The sequence below is a fragment of the Camelus bactrianus genome, chromosome 5, assembly GCF_048773025.1.
Source record: "Camelus bactrianus isolate YW-2024 breed Bactrian camel chromosome 5, ASM4877302v1, whole genome shotgun sequence".
NCBI lineage: Eukaryota > Metazoa > Chordata > Mammalia > Artiodactyla > Camelidae > Camelus > Camelus bactrianus.
Window position 1 is genome coordinate 46,506,023 of NC_133543.1, and position 16,618 is coordinate 46,522,640.

The 16,618-nt window shown below is 36.3% G+C and overlaps 1 long non-coding RNA gene across 4 annotated transcripts in view; it reads right to left on the minus strand.

The window, feature by feature from the left end:
• The window catches only part of LOC141577706 (uncharacterized), a 185,331-nt gene that overhangs the window by 117,167 nt on the left and 51,546 nt on the right, over positions 1-16,618 (minus strand). The gene's annotated exons all lie outside the window — the stretch shown is intronic.

Below are 16,618 nucleotides of genomic sequence, written 5' to 3' on the forward strand. Positions count from 1 at the left end.
ACATGCTTTGTTACTATTGATGTATTAAAGAAAGGCAACTTTCTACAATTCATACTTCCTTCTATCTGTAACAATTCTCATAAAAAAAGGGAAGGGTTTCATTATACATCTTATCAAAATGTAAAAAGATAGTTGTTATTTTTGCAGATACATAAACATGTAGAATCTAGGTATGCTCTCTCCCCTATTTAAATACACTAGATTTCACTTCCTTTACAAAAGGTATTTCTTGCACTAACCTGTATAACATTAGAGTCCTACATATACTACAAATAAATCAATTTGTCATAACATTTCATTTCCTAAAATGGTTTTATCTCCATTACAGACATTATTTTTATTTTTGTATCCAAATAATGTTCTCAGTATTAGTTTGTAAGGAAGAGAAAGACAAGAATTTGTGTCAACAAAACTATATATAAAACTTAGCAGATCATGGGAATGGAGGTGATTAGTCAGTGCTTCTGCATAACGCTGTGGCCGTCAGGAGGCTAGGACTGAGTTCCATTCTTTTGCGTGAGCATACATACGATGTGGTTTCGGCCAAGTTCCTTACTCAATCAAGCTTCCCTATCATGAACTGAAAGTCTGTGAACTTTCTGTAAATATTACCTATGAATCTATGAGTTGCTCACTGAGAAGGACATGCATTGTGTCAATTAGACTTATTTGGCTGACAACAAAAGCAAATGATGTGGCTAGCTTACAGAGAAACAGAATTTATCAGAAGGATATTGGGCAGCCCACAGACACTATGAGACAGTTGGACAACCAGGCCCCCAGAAAGGACAAGAATAGGAGCAGCTCCCAAGTTCTATGTAATAGGAAATAAAAAGTAATCTCTTCAGGGAGCCAATTTTTTTTTTCTACCTTGTAACATTTAACTCAAAATTCCTTTTGTTAGAAGAAAGAATTTCATGGGCCTACCTGAGCTCATCATTGGCCAGAGGGTTTCAAACCCCTTGATTTAAAGTTTTCTTAAACTGATTTATAATGATGAACGTACTTATGCCAAAGAACAAGGATCTGTTATAGATTAGATTAATTAGAAATTAGACTATCTTAAGGTAAATTCAGAAGAGAAGAGTTAATTATAAAATGCAACAGAAAGAGAAGCATCATTTAGTTGATCATTTAGTAATACCGTAGCATTAGAGTTTTTCTTTTAATGTGGGCACATTTTTATAGAATTTAGCATTGATAATACATATGCAATTTGTTTCCAAATAGGGGGAAATAACTGAGCACTGATAAAGAGAAATGGTGATTCCACAGAAATTAGGTTCAAGTATATACTTGGGTTAGTAGATTTGCCCTTAAGTACTCAAAATAGCCAGAGGAAATATTTAGATATACTAGATCTACCGGCTTTTTCAAACAATTGAGAAGACTGATGTGCTGTTTGCTTCAAACAGAGTCAGCCATTAACTTTGATGGCATATAATGAATGTTATTTTATCCAGCAAGCTTCTCCTTCTCCAAATCACCTTTAAATTCTACCACCGCTGGAGAACTACCAATTTGGGGTAAGTTTTGCCTCTCTCTTTCATTCATGTGTCCATTTGTTTACCTGTCCATTTGTTTGTCCTTCAGTGTACAAATCCCCTTGATAGCTATAACCCTTCATATCAGGAAAGCATTAATACTAAGTGCTATCACAATGACCTTCTTCCCCATGGAAGACAAATTGGACACTTGGGATGAGAAAAAGCTAGAAATCAACAGAGGAGCTTAAGAGGCAAAGAGAAGAAAAGCACTGGAAACAAGGAGGCTGCCTGAGGTCCACCCTCCTGGAAACTAGCTCTCTGGGCTTCTCCATCCAACAATTACACCTAAAATCCCGAGTGGCTGATTAAACTGTATTTGACATAAAAACTATAAAAACCTTGATTTTTATGTAAACTCTTTCCTCCCAGTTATTTATATTTCTAATTTGTTCTTGCTTGAAATATAGACCAAGCATTTCACGGAGCTAGTCAGCCAAGACCTGTTACACATGCTGTACACCTGACAGCTTGTGAGCTTTCCCAACTCTTAGTTATTACATCGGTGCCTCTTTAATTTCACTTCGAATTATTGATTTTTTTTTATAAAAAGTTAAAATTCAATCAAAATATTCTCTTTTTTAAATATAATACCATCCACTGCTTTAATAAAACACATTAGTAACCATTTCTAAAATTGTTCACTTTTGTCTCTCAGTAACCTCAAGTTTCACAGCTTTTGTAGTACATTATAAAACACAACTTAACATTACAGAATAGCCCGAATTTCTTATGGCAAAAATTTGGGGGGCAGGGGTTGTCACTGAGTTTAATTGAAAGATTGTAACAAGCTAATACTTAAACACACAGAGCATTCTTACAACTGTCTTCTTAATGTTTAAATACCTTCTTTAAGAGTGAACAAAATAGGCACCATTTACTTGTTTGCATGATGTTTTTTTAAGTCTGGTTGATTTTTTTCCCCCACACTGTATCAATTGATTACTTAGCTTTATTCTTTCAGAGTAATGTTGAATATTTTTCATTTTAAGTACATATAATCCCTAGTTAAAATTAAAATGTTCTGATATTGAAAAATATGAAAAAACCCTCTAAACAATATTCCTCAAGAGTCAAATAAAAATATCAGGGTATGTGTAGTTTTAACTTTTATCCAGTCATAATACAACGCACCGTTCAGATCATTATAGTAAAACATACAATGACACCAGAGTGAAATTTCAGTTTTAAAACCAAAGCTAAGAAAAAAGAAAAGAAGCATGAAGCAACAGTTATACAATGACAAATATTTTTAAGTAACTTTTAACTTGGAATGAGAGTGTAACTGTTTACTGATAGAACATTCCAAATTGAACTGCCCCAGGGCAGAGTGTCATTACCTCTCCTGGTTTTCTTCCATCTGTCTCTCACTGTCTAGATTTTGATTTCATACTTGTCAAATTTTCTCTTTCTCAGCAGTACATGTTTTTGACAGTAGAGGGCACTTTGAATTTAGACAAAGCCCAAGAAATCTCTGAATCTTCATTCAGAGAGCTTTTGTTTGACTATAAAGAAATAAAATACAATTTTAGCGTACATTTAAAAAGATAATTTTTTTAACTGTGTGATGCTAAAGTTTGTTCTATTGTGTGAAATCAGTCTCTCACTCTATTATTTTTATAAAAATACTGTAATATAGATTTCAGGCAATATCACTATATTAGAAAAGATCTGTGATACGATAACATAAACAAATTAGGATCAATCCATGAATGAATAAATCTTTTATTTTTTTGGTTAGTTGAAAGAGCCAATTAAGAACAAAACCCTATGTACACGTTAAGTGACACATTTAAAAACTACATCGAAATCCTAGAATTACACTTTAAAAAGGTCTAAATGACATTGGAGATACAAAAATTCTATTTACTCAGTTCACCACAGAAGTATAAATACTTCATCCTTCTTACTCTTTTTAAAGCTACTTAAAGAATATTCTTAATGGAATCTAAGTTTTCATGTAATCTCACAGACCATTTTATAAAAATTCCTTCAATTTCACATTGAAGAACAGTATTTAAATGATCTGACAGTCAATTCTCTTGTCTTCAAATTATTTTCAAAATTTTGTAAAATGCTACGTCATGTTAAGATATAAAAAAAAATTTCTCTGAATGTAGTATAATTGTTTTTCTAACACAAAGGAGTATCTTGATCACAATCATTTATGTGACAAATGTTATCTTGTAATTATTCCATCCCATTTCAAATAACAAAAATAAAATGTAATGCTTTTTAAAATTTCAAAATAGACAAGTACTTCTCCTATATACTTTTGTCATCACATCAAATAACTATTTCTTCTAATTCAAAGCCCTAAGTTCTTTCCTACTTAAAAAAATTTTTTAATTTCCCCATTTAATTGAAACCAATTACCTTATATACGCAAGTTGAAATTTTGAAGTTTGGCTTATCTGTTCTTCCCAACCCAAAATGCAGCTACTTAAAGCTAATTGTGAGTCTGGTAGCTTTCAGACTGTGGAGAAATTCCCAGTTTCGCCTTTCGGGAGCTTATACTTAAAAACAGAATACATTTAATTCTCCTCAAATGAACAACATGCCTAAACTCTTCAATTGCTAAATGCCCAAGTATAAAAAGAAATACATAATTGCATGGTAGAGTTAAAGTTCATATACATGAAATATTGTAAACTTTCAGGGCAGAATTTAACAGTCATATGGGGTAGGCTTAATGAAGGTAAACAGGTTGGCAATAAATGCCCAAAAAATGTACAATTAGTTTTCCTTGAGTATTTACTAGAGGAGAGCAATCCATACTAAAAAGGCTTATTGATTTTTTTTGTTTGTTTATCTAATTAAGGAAAATAAAAGTTGAATACCTTCACTCACCCTGACTTCCAAAAATACGAGAAAAAAATAACAAAGCTATGTCTCACATATAACCTTGCCCTGTGTAATTTTTGTAAGAGAAAAGCAAATAAGCAGCAATTGTCACTACTCTAAATGCACTGCCACACTCTCTAAGATTTATATTTGCTCCTTTCCTCATTTATTATTGCCAGTAAAGTATGTATTTGCCACTAACACTGTCTGAATAGATTTGAAACAGTAAGTGTAACAGGCTCAAATGGACGGTGCCTGTTATCCCGTCCCTCTTCTCTCTTGCCCTTTAATGGCCTGTAACTTCATTCAATCTGTAGCTACATTTGTGTTCCTTTTACAACAAAAAGGGTCCTAATGTTGTCTCTGATAATACTGAAATTGCCTCATTTGTTCATCTTTTTTCAGCGCCTTGGAGCTGCTCACCCTCTCAAGTGGTGTCTGGGTTTATCCCCATCAACTTTGAAAATTACGGTCTTGTTTAGTTCCTGGCAATCTCACCCACAAAATGCCTTGGGGTTTGATGAGTCAACCGGGAAACAGATGTCCCGGGAGGCCCAGGTCTAACTGGCTCCAGAACTCACGCCTGAGGCCACAGGGACACCTACTAGAACAAATCCGAGTGTCATTCCCGTGCATCGCGAAAAAGAAAGGCGGCTTTGCCAATCCCCAAGGCAAGGGAGGGAGCAGCCGGTCAGCTGACGCTGAGAAGGCGAGAGTGAAGGAATGAGAAGAATGTGCTTGCTCAGAAGATGGGAGCGATAGGGACTCCCCACTCTGACCCCTGTGCGGCGGCACCGGGGAGAAGCCGGGCCTCCCCACAGCTGTTGCCACTTGGGCTGTCACCGCGGCGGCCGCTGCCTGCAGCCGCGCCGCCGGGACGGTGATGCCGGTGCTGGGCCGGCCGCGGCAGCTGCTTCTGCCTTGACTGTTGCCCCTGACCCTTCTGCTGTTTCTTCCTGGATTTTAGCATCAGCTTTTTCCCCCCTCCTGGAAGTACCTCTTGTAAAAAGCAGAAAATACCCTCGACCTAGCCAGAGAGCCAGGGCGCCAGGACAGGAGGGTACGGTGGGGTGGTTAAGGCTTCTAACAAAGCTGGGTTCCTGGGGCCACTCCTGTCTTTTCTCCCCGCTCCGGTTAGCGTTTTCCTTCCTGCTGCAGCAATGCTTTGTCAGCCTTGGCTGGGAACTAACTCCCCGCACAGTCTCCTCCTCCTTTCTGACTTTCGAGGATGCTTCACCCCTCACTCCTCCAAGGAGAAAAATACCAAAGGTATAAAAGGGAAGTAAATCCTCCAAGAGAGCTTCATCTTTGGCAATCCAAATTTTACTGGGATTCCAGATTGTAGTCTAAGAGAAAACGGATCTTTTCAAGTTCCGGGACAATAAAATAAAATTCAAATGAATGAATATGGCAAGTTGGGGAGCAACTAACTGCTAATTTGAAAGAGCTCTTCTTAAGGATTTTTCTGACCTGCCCATTCATGTTACTTCCCTTTCTTAGATCTTCTTCCCCTTTCAAGGCTAAAAGCTGGGTATGATTCAGCTCATAAAAATATGTCACAGCAATTGGAATTTACCCTTTGACCTTCTCTCTCTCACCGCCACCACTTGCCTACACACATACACACACAGAGAAACGGCAATTCACTAGCTAGCCCTGTTTTCACTAAACAGATGGCTGGGTCACTGATGAAAACTGTCTTTTTGCACAAGATAAAACTTCTAAGATCTCTGGATAGGACCTATTTGCAAAAGGAGCTCAAAGCCACATTTTCTCTGATGCATATGCAAATTCTGAGACAGGGCAATAGGGAGAAAGATAAATAGATGCTATACGCAGAGAGGCACACAAAAAAACTGTCAGTAAACAGTCAACTTTTAACATTCTTCTTCGTGAAATTTGTTTTTGTGGGTCAGTTATGGATGATTATATTCAGCATTTAACTTTTGGAAGCATAATTCTTTCAGAGATTCTGGTGACTAGATTTAAAACACACAGGAAAAGGACAGAAAACTGAGTCTAAAATGTATGAGGATAGTTCTCTAGTTTTTCTAAAAATCTGTTCACCTTTCAAAATAATTTTTCCTTGCCTTTGTGCTGTGAAAGCCCCATTACCAGCTATGGAAAAAACAGTGCTAAGTGTTTTGTACAATTTCTTTTGTGTGTGTGAAGCTCAAAAAGCCAAGAAAATGGGCAAAATACTGAATCAGGCCACCAGGGCCAGTTCAAATGCACAGAGAGACATTTTTACTGCATTATTTGAACTATTACTAAATAAAATGCTTTCTTCCTCAGAGCTTGGCTTACGTACTAATTTTCCGAAACATGAATACGGCTTCTGGTGGAAAGTTAGAAATAATTTAAATGTACGACTACACCATTATACTCTCTGAAATTAACAATGTTCCCTTGGCCCTACCCTACTTCCTGAGAACCGTATAGACTCTCAAATCACATTGGGAGAGCCTAAAATGTCCAGGAAGCATTTGAATCTAGAGGTTTGAGAACAAAAGAAACAAGTTAAACACTCTTTTCTCCGTGAACGTGGGGACTAGAAATGACAAATTGAAACAGTTTCTGGAAATTCATTACCAGATGACAAGTAATGACTGACAAGTTAAAAAATAAATTGCCAGACAGGAATTAAGTAGTTTTTAACATTATTAATATAATTGTATTCTTCTTTTTGAGACAATTATTTCACCCCAACATGCTGTAAACACTAACATGCTTGAACTCAGAGCCCAGAATTCACATTAAGAATAACAATGCATTAAAAAAAAAAACACTATAGGTCTTTACTAAGTAACTCAGCACCATTTTTCCTAAGTCTGGGAAAAAAAAAACCTTCAAATTTTCTGCAGTGGTTATTCACATTTGCTAATGCTATCTCTGCTTGGCACAGCACAGATGATAATTTAACAACTTTCAGTCTTTAGGTAACAACGTTTTTCTACTGTTTCTGAGAGATAATTAAGGTTGGGGCGGGTTTCTTTTTTTATACTCTCCATTTAGTTTGGAATTTATGGAGCTAAAAACCTAAAGATTAATCTGTAAATAAACCTGGATACTCTTTATCACTGTCACTAGCCTAGTGGTGGTCTGCCATTTTTAATGAAACTTGGGTACCAACTGCTGGTTAGAAATATTTTTCATGGAATTCTTTGAACTTTAAATAAACTACTACTTCAAGATCTGCCACGTGTCCCTCATTCATCTTTAAGGCACAGAATTTCATGTACTTTCTGTGAGCTTTGACTCTGAAACATTTGTCTCATATATACAATCTCTAGCAAACTCTGAACTCAATGCAGTTTTATTAATGCACTTCAGCATATTAGGGCAGAATGTGTATTTTGAAGGTTTGTGCTATGATTCATCTTATGCAAAAGCCAAAATTCATTTTGAAAAACTAAGCCTCTATTCATCTTCCACTTTTTACTAGAGACCGGTTTTAAAAGGTCTCTGTGTGGGTTTCAAATAATGAACATCACAGAGGGGAAAAACTGCTGTTCCCTTTGGCATTTCTCCTCTTAAGGTGGTAGAAAAATACGCATCTGCTTTTCCCGTGGAGAGGGAGATAATATGATAACCTTCTGATTATATACATAAGCGGAAACTGATCAGCTTCTCTTGTGGTTCGTTTTTTAAGGGCAAGTTCCAGTTGGATTGTGCTAATGCACATATTCATGAATCTCTCCAAACAGGATTCACTGCTCTCCAGGGAACCCTTGAAGTATGCATCATTGTTTCAATGAAGTATCTTCATTATAAAACATAGGGACTATAAAAGGTGAATACCATTTGCCTCAACCTAATATAATCTCTGGTCTGACTTTCCTCCACTATGATTTCTTTCCTTCCTTCCTTTCCTTTGCCTTCTATCTATCTATCCCTTCTTTTTCTTCTTTCTTTCATTTTTAAACAAATATATTTAAAAAATGACAAACAATCAAATCAGATATTAGAAAAAATTGAGAGAAAAATGCTTTTGCTTTCAAAGTAATACTTAATCCCCTTTAAAATGTTATATAGGTAGAAGTGGGAAACTTAACTCCAAAATCCAAAAATTCTTACATTTGTAAAAATGTTTTATTTGATAAAAAGCAGCTTATGGAAATTTTTGGTCTCTGGGTATGCATAAGTTTCTTGCATTGAAAAAGCAAGGCCAAAGGTGGAAGGTATAAAAAATAAGTAGGTAAACACCATTAAAGCAGGCAAAGACAAGAAGCACTATCATCAGAACAATGTTATGAAAATAGGTACACAGATTTTCTTCATCTCATTGGCATTATTGTAAAGGGAACACTATCTTGAACTGATCAGTCTTTTATTTATATTTGCAGCAAATATAAATCCTAACATTTCCCCCTTTCTTTTCCTTAGAATTCTTCCAGAGAACCTGAGATTTTAGGGAGTTCTACTAATGTGCATGTTACAAAGAGGCCTTTATTAGAGAGGACATGAATGGAGGTCTGAGTGAGACTACAAAAGCCCTACACTGCACTTGGGTATAATGGGGTGCTTTATAGGGAAGGAACACTGTCTTTGGGGGTATGAAGGACAGTTTAATACAACATCTATTGCAAGAGAACAAAGGAGTTATGTAGCTCACAAATTAGGGTATTCACATCCACATATATTAGTGGTGGAGTGTAGAGACCTGGAATTCAGTGTAAAATGATCTTGTCATCCAACACAGCACACTGTGGAATGTGGCATTCCTTGGATGTAAGTTGTATAGTCATCAAAATAGATTGTACAAGTCACAAATAACTGACACTCTGTGACTCTATAGCGATTAGCTCCTAAAGATAGTAATTCTTAGTGGCACTAAAAATAAGATGAGACATCTATGATTAAGCAGGAAATGACAAATGCAATTCAGGATACTATATATTCCAGTTGTCTTAGTCGCTCAGTGAAAATTAATTGAGGATAATATTTTTTAAGAGGCATAAGGGGCACAGCACATACAACGTGGAGTCCATGATTTATTGTTGTAGTTTAAGTCACCATTTCAGATGGACAGTCAAATCTCAAATCTCTATTGTTCGGTATGCCATGGGGTGGGGGACAGGAATTAAACAAAGATCCAAGAATTCAGCCCCATGCTATAGGAGCTCCTTGTCAAGTGGACAGGCCAACAGGCAAACTCCAGTAATATGCTCCCTCCTTACCATTGAAATTAGTAAGGTCACGGTTAGTTCTATGTTGCTAAATCCTCTGGATTTACTTTCAATCCTTGATTTACTGTGACTGTTTTACATTTGACATTTGCATTTGACACTGTTAACGACACACTCTCATTCCCTTGGCTTCTCCACACTCAACCTTCACAGTTTTACCCCAGCCCCTTCTAGCCATTTTTCTTTACCCTGCTTCTCGGGACTCCTTTCCCTCAGCCCACTCCTTAAATGGAGGTATTCCTCCTAGATCTGTCTTCAACCCTTTGCTCTTTCCATTCTAAACCTTCTCCTTGGATGATAACAATTATTCCTGTGGCTTTAATTACCTGTATAATGATGAGGCTGGCTCTCCAGCCCCAGCCCTGACTTCTCCTCTGAGCCCATCCTCATGGAACTCACTCTTTCCTTGAAAATTACCTAGATCACCCACAAGAACTCTCAATTCAGAGTGTCCAAAACTGAATTCATTCTACCCTCCCTCATCTCCCACATTTAACCTATTCTCTATCTCCTGTTTCCTTATCTTAGAATGGCATCATCACCCAAACTACTGCTTAAGTCAGAAAACTAGGAATCATTCTTCTCTTTTATGCTTTACTACCAATCAGTCACTAATTCCTATCCTAAATCCACAGATGTATATCCATCTCCATCACTCTCTTGGTTTAAGCCTCCATGATCTATGGTTTAAGCCTCCATGATCTATCATTACAATTATTGCAATAGACTTCTACCTGATCTCCTTCCCTTTAGTTACACTCTCATCTAATACTTTCTCCCCGGTTTTCTTTCTAAAATACAAATCTGACTATGACAAAAGTGTGATGTGTTTATGAAGAATAAAGGAGAAGGCATAGAAGATATTTTCCTTAGCATGATATTGTGAATATTCACCCAATCCTTAGCAAATCCTGTTGGCTCTATCATCAAAATATGATTTAAAATCAGATTCTCTGCATAAATTACTGCAATAGCCTCTAATTAGTTTCTCTATCTCAGTCCTTATTAAGCTAGAATCTATTTTAAGAGATCATAATAGTGTTATCAGAGTAATAGTGTTATACCTAAGTCAGATCGTGCTGTGTCTCTACTCAAAAGCCTCTAGTGCTTTTCCATTTCATTCAAAGTAAAGTCAAACTCTTAATGGCCTACAAGGACCTACCTGATCCAGTTCCTGATTTCATCTCCCTCCATTCTTCCTTTAGTTCACCAGAGACTCAACACTTAGCAACACAGACCAAGAGAATTGAGTTGATCAATGCCAAGGCAATTTGGGGACCATAGCCCCAATTATCTGGTTTAGAAATCTTCAGCAAATTATTTTATCCCTCTGAGCATCAGTTTCCTCATCCTTAAAACTAGAGTAAAATGCCTACTTCAAAGGGTTTCTGTGAGGAAATCAGATACATAATAAGATATATGCCTGCTAGGTAAAAGATACTGTACATTTTTATTCTTTTATTTTTTCCATATTTAATCACCTACAAAACCAATTCAAGGAGGATTTCCCATTTGAACAAACACAAAATTAATTTTTCCTGAAAATAGAGTTATATTTATTTATTTATATAAACCTAGTAGTTCACATATCCTATAGATCAGATTTCAAAATGAATCTTGATGTTATTTTATCTGCAGAAAATTCACTGAATTATCTTCATTTATCATTAAAATTTAAAAATATCTGGAATCCTACTACCATATATAACCTTGTTACAGTTTTTTCTTTTTAATTTTCTACAATATTTTAATATAAGAACAAAATGCTGACATAACACATTGAATCAATTTGAGTTGTATTGGAATTTCTTCAATAGACTGCTAAAATATACTCTGAAAGAAGTCAATTATTTAGGTTATAGACTTTGCAGTAAATGTCATGAGTTTCATACCACACATCTGAAGAGAAAACAGATGGGTTTATGTTCAAATCCTAACACCAGCTTTTACTAGCTCTACAACCTTAAGAACATTATTTAGCCACTCTGAGTCTCAATTTCTTAATTGAGATTAATAAATAGTAGTCACCTCATAGGAGAGTTTTGAGAATTAAATAAGATATGCAAGTAAGACAGGTCAATAATCGTTACCAACAGTAGCAGAGGTAAGGGTAATAATCGTAGTAGTAATAGTAATATTAATCTCCTTACAGTAAGACTAGGATTCTGGGAAAGAATGTTAAAGGCTCTTGAAAACTCTTTATTATGATTGCTCTGTCTATTCCTTTAAGGGAAAACCAAATATTTCTTTACCGTCTGATTTTTATAATTTTTAAAAAATCCTTACATGTGAATTAAGCATTAAAAATATATTTTTTGATAGAGTCAGGAAATCAATGTGAATGTGACAGTGATTCTGAAAAGTCAAAGGATAACACTCAAGTCTCTTTGGTCAGATTTTTCTGAGGTTGAAATTTACTGTCATGTGAAGAAGATAGCCATGGAGAAACTTGGTTTTAAAAGATGTAGGTTCCATTCTCAGCTCTAACACTCACTAGTTTTAAGCACAAACAAAAACAAAAACAAAAGCAAAAACACACATACACAATCCCATTTACTGAATACCAATTATGTGTTCTGATGTCCAGTGGGGATAGAGGGCAGAGAAAGGATAAATTTCATGCAGCTCCCGACCTCCACCCCACAGTACAATGAGGAGACACAAAGGTAAGTGTGTTCCTTTACTTATTTGTTTTACACAAATTTATTAAGAACCTCCTAAGTGTCAGGCAATAATCTAGGCAATGGGGACAGAACACTGAACAAAATAGTCAAATAAATAAACACACAAACATAATAAAAACCTGACTTCACTGAGTTTATATCCTAGTGAGCATAAAGGGACAAAAACAAAAAACAAAACATGTAAGTATATGATATTTATTTATAAATTTTATACAGAATATAATGCAAGGAAGGAGGACGGAGGTCCACATCTTAACTATGTTGATCTTGTAAGGACTCAATGAGAAGATGACATTCCAGCAAAGACCTGAAGAAGGTGAGAGAAAACTGAGGTAGATATTTGGAGGAAGAGAATTCCAGCAAAGAATAGCAACTACAAAGGCCATGGGGCAGCAACAAGTGTGCTGGCTGTGGGAGGAAGCAGAAAGGCCTTGTACCCAGAGCAGCGTGAGCAAGGGCATGAGGCCAGAGAAATGGAGGAGGGACCAGATTGTTCAGGGCCCTGGAGACAAGTTTGTGAACAGATGTCACTTGGACACAACGTGTTGAGGATAAGGTGTAGGGAGAGAGGGGCAGAAAAAGAGAGACCCGGAAGGCACTCTTGAAACAACCCATGAGAAAAGTGATCATGAAATTTATGAGTTACCTGATACTCAGTAGATTTTGAAGGTAGAGTTAACTGCATTTACTGATGGATGGGGAAATCACTCTAACATCACATTTACTGTGTATAAAACATGCAACAGAAGTCCAGCTTTCTTGTTTCCTCTCTTCTTACCACCTCTAAATAGGCATACACCACAGATTAATTTTGTCTGAGAGGTTAGGAAAGACTGTACAGGAAAAATGGCATTTGCCATTGGATTTTTTCTTGAAGAACAACTAAAATATTTTCTGGTGGGAAGAAAGGGAAAACACATCTCCAGGGTTTTGCAATTAGTAAACCATTGGAAACTTTTGACAAAATTAGTGTCAGTGAGTGGGGGGAGGTGAAATAAACTTTACTTACAAAACATGTGAGAGTGTGGGTTCATGGCCTGATAGAAGAGTGAGTGACTACAGGTCTATGTGTGGAGTTGAGCCAGAAGCTTCTGGTTACACATTACAGAAACTAAATTCAAATGGTTTTATCTAAAAAAGGATGCAAGCATGGCTGTATCCAGGATTAGTAAAAAAAAAAAAAATGTTTTTAGAGCTTTCACTATTATTCATTTCCCAGCTCTGCTTTCCTATTTTTTTTTTTAAATTGAGGTATAGCCAGTTTACAATGTGTCAATTTCTGGTGTACAGCATAATGTTTCAGTCATACATACACATACATATATTTATTTTCATACTTTTTCATTATAGGTTACAAGATATTGAATAGTTTCCTGTCCTATACGTAAGAAACGTTGTTTATCTATTTTACATATATTAGTTAATATCTGCAAATTTCGAACTCCCAATTTATCCCTTCCTACCCCTCTTTCCCACTGGTAACCATAAGATTATTTATTATATCTGTGAGTCTGTTTTTGTTTTATAGATCATTTGTGCCTTCTTTTTTCTTTTTTGAGATTCCACATATGAATGATAGATATCATATGGTATCTTTCTTTCTCTTTCTGGCTTACTTCACTTAGAATGACCATCTCCAGGTCCATCCATGTTGCTGCAAATGGCATTATTTTATTATTTTTTTATAGCTGAGTAGTACTGTGTAAATATACCACAGCTTTTTTACCCAGTCATTTGTCAATGAACATTTAGGTTGTTTCCATGTCTTGGCTATTGTAAATAGTGCTGCTATGGACACTGAGGTACATGTACCTTTTTGAATTAGAGTTCCCTTCTGATGTATACCCAGGAGTGGTATTGCTGGATCAGATGGTAAGTCTATTTTTAGTATTTGAAGAATCTCCATACTGTTTTCCATTATGGCTGCACCAAACTGCACTCCCACCAACAGTGTAGGAGGGGTCCCTTTTCTCCATAGCCTCTCCAGCATTTATCATTTGTGGACTTTTTAATGATGGCCATTCTGACTGGTGTGAAGTGATACTTCACTGTAGTTCTGATTTGCATTTCTCTGATAATTAGCAATATTGAACATTTTACTGGCCATTTGTATGTCTTCATTAGAGAATTGCTTGTTACCCATGACATTTTTCACAGAACTAGAAAAAATAATCTTAAAATTTATATGGAATCACAAAAGAGCCAGAATTGCCAAAACAATACTGAAGAAAAAGAATGAAACTGGAGGAATAACCCTCTCAGATTTCAGACAATACTACAGAGCTACAATAATCAAAACAGCATGGTATTGGTACAAAAACAGACATACAGATTAATGAAACAGAATACAGAGCCCAGAAATAAACCCTCAGATTTACGGTCAATTAATTGTCAACAAAGGAGGCAAGAATATACAATAGAGAAAAGACAATCTCTTCAGCAAGTGGTGTTGGAAAACTGGACAGCTGCATGTAAATCAATGATGTTAGAACACCCCCTCACACCATACACAAAAATAAACTCAAAATGGCTTAAAGACTGAAATATAAGACAAGACACTATAAACGTCCTAGCAGAAAATGTAGGCAAAACATTTTTGGACAAAAATCTTAGCTATGTTCTCTTAGGGCAGTCTACCTAGGCAACAGAAATAAAAGCAAAAATAAACAAATGGGAATCTAAGTAAACTTAAAAGCTTTTGCACAGCAAAGGAACCCATAAACAAAATGACAACCTACAGAATGGGAGAAAATATTTGCAAATGATGCAACTGACATAGGTTTAATTTTTAGAATGCATAAACAACTCATAAACCTTCATAACAACAGCAACAAAAAAACCAATCTAAAAATGGGCAGGAGACCTAAATAAGCAATCCTCTATATGCTTTTATTCTTCTCACAGGGTCTCTTCGTGACGCAGTAAAGTGACTGTAACAGCTTCAGTAAAAAAAAAAAAAAAAAAAAGGGAATTCGTTTCTCCCATACTCTCATATCTCCCACCAGTGGAAGAATTCCTGCTGCAAAGGAAAAGAGTAACAGGATTTGTTCACCCTGCAGCCCACGCCCATATCTGTGCCTCACACAGACACTGTGGAAAGGTGGAGAGGTGACTGATTCCCTAAGGGAAGGTGGAAGTGCTGGGCAGATAAAACAACAGATGAATATTCCAGTTGGCAAAGGAATTTAAGGTCAGATAAAGCACCTGATGAGCTAAGGGAAGAAGTCTACATTTTATTTAAAAAGCAACCAATAGATTAGGCAAGGAATTAACATGAACAAGGTTACATTTTAGGAATCAGTAGTAATAAAGAGAACAGATTGGTTTGGGAAGAAGCTACTAAGTGTAGTAGGTTGCATCACTGGTTCCAATTCTTCATTCATCCCTATATCCACGGCCTTTGCCATATGACAAAAGAAGTAGAGTATATTTCCCCACTCCTTGACTTTGAGAACAAGTCAGTATGACTTGCTTTAGCAATAAAATATAGTATAAGTGACGTGCCAGTTCCACTCATGTGGCCCTGTAATCACCATGCCTGGGCTACATTCTTGTTCTTGGAGAAGAAAGACAGGTAGAACAGAATCAAACTGTTCCAGATTACCCCAGTTTAATCAGCTAATGACCAGATAGACAAGCAAGCCCAGCAAAGGTCATCAAAGTCCATGAGCCCAGTTCACCACAGACAGCTGACCCACTAATTCATGAGAATAAATGACCCTGTTTTAAACAACTGAGTATTGATCAATTTGTCATAACAAAAGTGTAAGTTTGGCTACAGTTAACTGGATATCAGAGTTTATGCTCTGATACTGGAAGCTGTTACAATAATAAGAAGTGGCAGACTGCTGCAGAGGAATTAGGGAGAGGCATCTAACTCATGAGAGGTACTTACAAAGCATCTTATGATAATGAATGAGTTTCCAATTTAGTATGAAGGTAGAAGAAGTAAAGAGAATCTTTGGGGAAATATACAATTGGAAGTGGGGATATCCATCTGGTCCTTGTAACTGGAAGAGAAATAGGAATTAAATGAGGCTAACACAAGTTGATAATATCACTAGGAAGAAAACGTAGAATGTGAAAGAATCAAGGTCCTGGAGAGCTCCAATAATAAAGAGTCATAAAAATAAGAGAAACAGCAAAGCATTATGTTGCTGAAGCCAATGGAGAAATCATTGGGATGCTTGATTCCCATAATTAATAATTACAGGGAAATTAATTCACTACATAAGTGAACATATTTTGGCAACGGAGAGATTAGTGCCAACCTTGATGAGATCAACTTTAATACAGTAAGAGAGAAGAACCAGATTGGGATGGGTTGAGTTTCAATGGGAAAAGTTGGGAGGCGGTA